Here is a 7,774-nt window from a genome sequence, read left to right on the forward strand (position 1 = left end):
CAGGCGTTGTCCCTGCACAAATCTGTTTTATGGACGACCTTAAGGTCCACTGTATATCTGCTTGGGCATGTCTCTGTTCGAACACAGAGGGGCTTTTAAAGCCTGACGTAATGCCGCTCGCAGACTTACACTCCGTGCTCACCCATGGAGCAAATCTTACACAAGACAGTGGCGAGAGCATTAACTTCAAACCGGTGCTCCGGATGGAAACAGGAACAGCTGTCCATATCGTGGACAACCCCCCCCCTCCTCCCCCACTGCACCCCACCATCTCTTCAGCCTCCCCCCAACCCACCTCCTCACCTCACTCCAATTTCCCCCATCACCTTTCAGAAATGCTCCCTGTTTACTGAACATGGGCAGCTGCCATCACTTCTAGCTTCCATTGTGGAGACAGGCGCCTGTTTCTAGAGGACATTTGTACATGTCTTTATCTAATTAAGGTGAATGCCAGTTGCCTGCCCTTCCATGCGATGTGACTGGGAATCACAGTCGACCTTGATCTCGCTCCCTTTGCCGGATGACTGGGAATCTTACAGAGGGCAGCTGTTTGACTAAAGCAAAATGTCACTTTCCCATTAAAGAGAGGGAGAAAGAAAGGAGAGAGAGAGTGAGAGAGAGAGAGATGCAAGGGGGAGGAGGAGGAGAGAGAGAACTTAAAATATTGACATTTTCTGAATGAAATTGTATTTTATAGATGAGTGTACACTAAAGCACTATGAAATTTAAAATATTGAGCTGAAATCCAGTTATGGGCAATATGCAAGATATACCTATAGCTTTTTATGAAATTGCACTGCAGTGAATTGTATTTATCATGGCATATGTGTCACAATATGTGATGAATTTGACAGACATATTTGTTCTTTGGGAGTCGAGTTGGGCATCACGGCTGCTGGCTCTTTCTGCAAAGCTTTCCTTTGCAGCAGGCAGTGACAGAACATTATGACATCTCTATGACATTTCTCTATTTGAGAGTGCATGTAGAAATCTGTTTAAGACTGCGTCGGTGTCAGTGACCTCTACTAAATGCAGTGCAACTGGACGGATGGAGAGTTGAGCTGCGCCTTGAAGCGACCGTAGCCTATGGTACGTGCGTAACCGTAATTGGCTCACAGAAGTGCACACTCACACATATTGAGGTTCCAATCCACAAAACAGCAGTTATCGTTACCAAGTCTTACACTTCATCAAAACATAGTAGTTAAATGATTACATGTGAAACAAAAACAGCAACTATACCCTGCAATGAAATCTTGTACAGTGGCAAAACAGCACTCTATAATTATTTTTATCCCACAAAAGGAAGCAAGAGTATAAAATAATTTGGTCCATCTACAAATACTTATCATATTCAGACAAACACTGTGTGAAATCCTTATTTGCTTTGTGTATAGATTCTGTTTGACTTGTGTAGCTAAGGCTCATCATTTCATCTCACTGCTGCCATGGAAATGACATTAGCTGCAGGATATCCTTCTTAAAACACCATTTAATGACCTAACGAAGAAGCTCGAAGCAGACATTACACTTACACTCAGAGCAAGCCAACATATCCCTTAGAATACTTGTTCAGTAGTCCCAGAGCTTAGCACTGTATGAACATCCAGCATAGGCCTCTGACAAACGTAAAGGATATATTTCAAAAGGCTTCCACAAGTCTACCTCGTGCTGATCACACTGCAATCTTCTTATGTGGATTTCCCCTGCAAAGCATCCAGATGTCTGTGCATAAAAATGTGAAAGGTTATGATCAATTAATGACCCCCCTTAATTGCTTTTGTTACAACGTAGATTTTATTGCTTGTGCTCATGTTGCAGGAACTTGCCATTTTTTAGAATGCCCTTCTTTTCATAAGATTAGACAATCCATACTTATGTTGTGCTGTTTTGGTAGTTGGTATAAAACAGACTGTATTTTGGTCATACTAGGTACATTTTCCCATAGTGTGTTAGTGTGTAAATTTTTATTTACAAATCCCACCATTACCATGTTTGCATACAATGCACGAAATGAAGATGTGAGAACTAACACACTAAGATTTGGGAATGTGGACTGGTTAATGCCATGAGGTCTGCATCCAGTCCAACAATAATCCAAAACTGGAAGAAGAATAAAATTATCAAAACCTTGCATATTGTTAGGAATGCACAACCTGTTCAGAGACCCTTTGATAAAGAAGGTGAAATAATTGCACTAAGTGGTCCATCCATACAGTATGGCTTTTATAACCTTGTGCTATACTTTGTGATTAGCTTTTAATGTTTCATAATTAGTAATGGCAATGGCAAAGGAGTCAGTAGGCTTGGGGTTTGTTGGGTCTGCCCTTGACAGCAAACCTAATGAATCAATGCATAGCAATAAATGTACTGGATCATTACTGAATCAGAAGTGATCTGCAGGATAATCTATTGATTTTTGGTCTTTCGTACCCCTTTATTATTCTGTATTGCAGTATTGCTACATCAGGAGAACTAGCTGATGGATGTGCTACCTCTCCCTGCAACCTTACACCAGTGATATGTTGTAGAGTTAAACGGCCTGGATACTCATCACCAAAATGATTTGATAACGTCTTAAATGGGGGGAAATGGTTGTTCTGCATCAATATGTGTTTTGGATTTGCTTGTAAGATAACATTTTAATCATAAATGAATTAAGAAATGAACAAGAAATTTGATATTGCCTGTCTTCATCACAAAATACCCTACACATTAACGCTCAGTTCAAACAGAGCATTTTGAAGTCTGTTGACCCAGACAGTTTAAACCACAGGACACGATCAGAGCCACAGAACATGACTGAGCTACATCAACATTAAATATGTACGAATTGTAACCATACCCCACTCCCAATAATGGGATGGGGATTTGAACTATGCACATGTCCTCTAATATTTATTAATGGGTACATTTGAAAATTTTTTTATTCAGAATTAATGACTGAGGGTGTGAGAGGTTACTCACTGCTGAGAAAAGTTAAGATATTACATGCTTACAGTGTCCAAAATGTTAGCAAAAAAAATTCTTATCCATATTGAGCAACCATAAATCCCACTCACTTTAGAGCTATGAACGTCTAACACTCAAATATATTGTTTCATTAGATTCCGATGTTTATATTTATCTAGAGCTTCAGGGAATTTTGTGGAGCCCTGTTGGAGGTACATTTCATGCAGTTTGATCCTCAGGTATTTTGCAACGAGCATGAAGGGATATGTACAAAAAGTCTTGTTTAAGAGGATGCAAGCTTTGCAACAGCAAGGAAGCATATCCATCAGAATTGAGCTTGTAGGGCCTACGTGAGTGTATAAATACTGCCCACTCCAAACTCAGAGTAACTTAAGAGATCAAAGAGCTACCTTGCTTGTTAGTTGACTGCTGTTATTGATCCTTGCCTAGATTCTTTATTATGTATAGCAGGACACCTCACAAAACTGCTAATTGGCAATAATCTGTTTGCCAATAGTTCACAAGACTGCAGAATTTAGATAAGGGAAAGTTCGAGTTTAAAATACATTATCACAGCGTCTCTGATGCTGCTGGGCTGTGTTCCAGAAATGCCCTCAGAGGCGTCCTATGGCCAGAATATTTTGCTGTAAGAACAGAGCAGAGAGGCCTGAATGTGTTATAGGCCTTATAACAGGAATAGCAGTTTTCATATACTTCTGCTTTTGACTGAAAAACGCACATTCACACAGCTGTATTTGGACAGTAAACTTATGCTGTTTCATAAGTTAGATAAAGCATATGACAATAAGATTTCACTTCTCTCTGTGTGTTCTCAGGATAGACAAGTGCTGATGTAAGGGGTCAATTTAACACACAAAGCGCGCACACACACACACACACACAAATGGGTGTATTTTTCCAAAAGAACTTTCATATTTGACAAGGGAAGTATGTCAGAAACTGGACACTGTTTGATATGTGACTTTATAGCTTAAGCTTAACATAAATTGACATCAGTAGATAGGCTAGCCAAATCTCTGATCATCAAACCGTAACTTTCATGTGAAATGTATTTTATATTAACTGATAGGCCTACTGCAAGTAACTATGGTCTGAAAGACTGGAATGAGTGAATCACAACCGTACTCCGTTCCAGCTTTTCCGCCTCACAGCTGCTAAACTGAGAAATTCAATTAAGGACTCCTCTTCCCACTTTGAAGCGGTCTCCAGGGCAGATCTTCCGGGCGACTCGCACTATGTTAGAAATAGGAAAATGCAATAATAAAACAAGAAAAACTGAAAAAACCGAGGCAACTTTGATCACGCATGCTCTCATGTCATTCACCTTAAACACACATTTCACCTAAATTGAGAAAGTCACCGAAAGACGAAGAAGTACAGGTAAGAGTTTTCATTTTCGCCTCAACTATCGCCTTCAGTTCCTCAGAGATGAGTTAAAACGCTAAAAGCCAATAAAGTAAATGGTTTTGCTTTAGTCGACTCAGACCCAAATGACCTTAACTTGACGTAAAATATGTGAATGTATCTCGATTTTATGCTCAATCAGTTGTCCTTACGGACGATAGACGCCACCGGACCCCTAGCCCTTAACTCAAGCATCAACGAGCGGTTCATTTCAGCGACCCGGTAAATAAACCTTAACGGGTATCACTTGTGTAATGTACTTGATAACTTAGCTATTGCAAAGCTGAGACTAAACCATCAAACTTTAACGACGAAGTATACGGCTCCAAAAGAAAAGTCGCTTCAATCCCCAAGTTGTCAAGAAGTAGCCTGCAACTTCATGTTTGTGTGTTCGTCTCTGGTTACAGTCTACTCAAGCATGACAACATGAAGGCACGTTGTATATCAGTGAACAATAAATATATTTTTCCGTGCGTGAAACAGCGCATTGCTTTTGTTATGAGATTAAAAGTACCGGGCAGGTTTTCTAGCGTCAATCCTTTTGAATCAGGACACAGGCAGTACAGTAGTCAAAACTGTCAAATCAGACAGTGATTAACTCAACCCAGGGCAAGTCTCTCGGCACCGAGACAGGCGGTGTTTTGGATTGTAGTTAGGTATCCTTCCCTATGCTGAATTTTGCGCGTTAAGGTTATCGACCTTCGAGATTATATCTGTCGTAGCCTTGCTTATTCACTAACTTTACAGGTGATTGTGTAAATCGAAACTATACCGATGTAAATTCATGTGAATTCAATTTGTGAGACTACAACATGGTCCTGGCTACAGTTCTTCATATTTCTGTCATCATGACAGCACGACGCACTGAAACTATATGTTAGTTGATTTGCCGCGTGTAAATGCGGAAGTTTACCGAACTTCAACGTAAAATGGTCGGCATGGTCTTACGAAAACTCGGATAAATTTATCAGGCTCTTCGTGGCGTTCCTGTAAACTGGCTGTCGTGAAATGTAGCCTAATAGTAAAATATTACATCAAGTTTGCTGTGCAAACCTCATACCCAGTAGCTTCTATTCTGTCTCAGTCAGATAGACAATCTATCTCAGGCAAGTAGACACTAAAGTTAGTGTTGAATAGATTAACTGGCTACTCCCCGCTTTATTAAATTGCTTTTAACGTAAGGAAGAAGCCCACCTGTCTGGGCTTCAGGCTATTTGACAGAGAGCGTTTCGACAGACTGTATACTGTGCAGCTATAGGCTACATCGATACAGTGAGCAACTTTAGTAACCTATGAGATGGATAAAATGTTCATATTATTTACCGAGAATGAGATGAAGATAGATGTTATACAGATAACATGTAAATTTACAAAAAGAAATGCATATACTTTAATATTTCAACAGAAATAACAAAAAACAAGCATGTTAAACATAGGCCTAAAATGCTCTCCCCTTCGTATATTTACTGAAATGAAAAGAAAAAAAAAGTCTAAGCACCTCACCTCAGTCAAACACAGACACACACACACACACACACACACAAACAGAAAGAGGGAGAGAGAGAGAGAGAGAGAGAGTTGAGATGAGAGCTTCAGTTTTGTGCTTGTATCAAAGGTCAATTTGATTGAACATTAAGTTACTTCTAAAACACAAGTTTTCTCAGGAAAGTTTCTGAATCGTCTTGTAGAAAGTCTACACAAAATATTATTTTACTTTTCCATAAGTGAATTGGTATCTCAGATGCATTTTTGCTTTCTCATACCTGTTATCCTCCTTTTCTGGTATTTTTTTGTTGTACATCTTAGGAGGCATAAACAAACCACTGAGTGGTTGTGACCTAAAGGTATTGTTCATGATACATGATTTGCCTCAATTGTGGATAGTGTATATCTTCTAATACAGTATGTCTTTGTTAATGCATGGTGTTGCTATCCTCGGCATGTTAGTAGCAGGAGTGTAGAGAAAAGATCAGTGGCACTTTAAACCCTGGAGTTACCATATTCTCACCGGATCTCCCTCCTTTGCTAATTATTGTGTTGTTTTCAGAGCAAATATGTCATATCCATGGCGACCAGGCAGGTTTATTGTCTTCCCCATGCAATTGCTCACATAAGTAATTAATTACTGCTTTTCTCTCTCCCCCCTTCCCTCTGTGTTCAGTTAGAGCGATCACCGAAAGAAATCCATCTCTCATATTAAAAAACATGCCCGTGGTGTTAGAGCACAAGGTAAACATCAAACCTCTCTTTTCTCTCAAACATTTTTGATATTCTTGCCTTTCATGTGCTTCACTATGATTATGGCTTGGTGATTTTTGTTTATCACAAGTGCCCGTGTTTGTTTGTGACATCATCTCACACACACTGTGCTCCATATAAAGACCTTATTATTTTCCAACACTGCACAGGAGTCTTTAAGATGAAATCCATTCTTACTGTCTCCTGCTGGCCTGTCTGCATATTTGATGATATCATCGTTGTATTATCGCCTTCATCGTCATCGTCATCATCATCATCATCATCACACTGTGGCAAATCGATGGCATAACACATTTGGGTTAAACCACCTGTGCATTCTGAATGATCAAAATCTCCACCAACTTCTCGTCAATACCCATCAGTATCTGGATGTGTTTAGTGGAGAGCTGTAATGTGTCGGGTGTGTTGTATTTGATGGTTGCCGGTGGTTATGTGGTGTGGTGTGGCGTTGGCGCTGGTTCCTCCATCCCCTTAGCTGCGGTGCTGCGGGGCCGCTGTGCTGTGCTCTTGGAATCTGTCGGCATGTGGCTGGTGTCCGAAGGTGTATTTCCATCTGGATGCGGGCCAGCCTGCACTGTCATTGCCAGTTTTGCAGGTGCTCGTCTGCCTTGGCGCTGATGCAGGCTGGCCACATCCATCTGCCACGCTCTCCTCCCTCGCTCTCAGGCCTTCCGTCCCTTTCTTCCCACTCTTTCTCTTCCTTGCCACTCTCTCGTCACAGCTTTCTGTTATCACAACCTTTTGAGACGAGCAGATCATGGAAACTTGATAAACAAGTGATTGCTAACAAATCTGATTTGTGTTATGGCTGGCTACTAGCTCAAGAGATTATAGTTTATGTCTCTGCACAAGTCAGAGTTCTTCAGTTAAATTGGCTGTGAATTTAGACTGAGTTATTCAAGATAGCAAGTCTTTACTAATTTAGTTATGAAATATTATTTACATTGTGTGTGGGTCTTTATGATTTAGGTAAAATTCTGTGTTGTAACACAGGTATTAAGGAACTGGTGGCCCTTTGGCCTTGGGTTATTTATTTGATTTCAACCAGGGCCCCCTTAATATGGAAATATACATCCATCACTTCTGACCATGCATAGTAGCTCCCAAGATGTAATGCAATTGGTTCTTCACACCTCCT

At 40.4% G+C, this 7,774-nt stretch overlaps 1 protein-coding gene across 11 annotated transcripts in view; it reads left to right on the top strand.

Annotated features, from left to right (window-relative positions):
- Window positions 1-4,193: 4,193 nt before the first annotated feature.
- The window catches only part of casz1 (castor zinc finger 1), a 183,468-nt gene continuing 179,887 nt past the window's right edge, over window positions 4,194-7,774 (top strand). For 9 of the 11 annotated variants that reach the window (XM_048241665.1, XM_048241675.1, XM_048241676.1 and 6 more), the window contains exons 1-2: window positions 4,194-4,353; window positions 6,539-6,606. The gene's annotated coding sequence lies outside the window, so the exon portion shown is untranslated. The remainder of the gene's footprint in view (window positions 4,354-6,538; window positions 6,607-7,774) is intronic. The other 2 variants (XM_048241667.1, XM_048241668.1) reach the window with 1 other exon arrangement.

This window comes from Alosa alosa, chromosome 4 (genome assembly GCF_017589495.1).
Source record: "Alosa alosa isolate M-15738 ecotype Scorff River chromosome 4, AALO_Geno_1.1, whole genome shotgun sequence".
In the NCBI taxonomy this organism is placed as follows: domain Eukaryota; kingdom Metazoa; phylum Chordata; class Actinopteri; order Clupeiformes; family Clupeidae; genus Alosa; species Alosa alosa.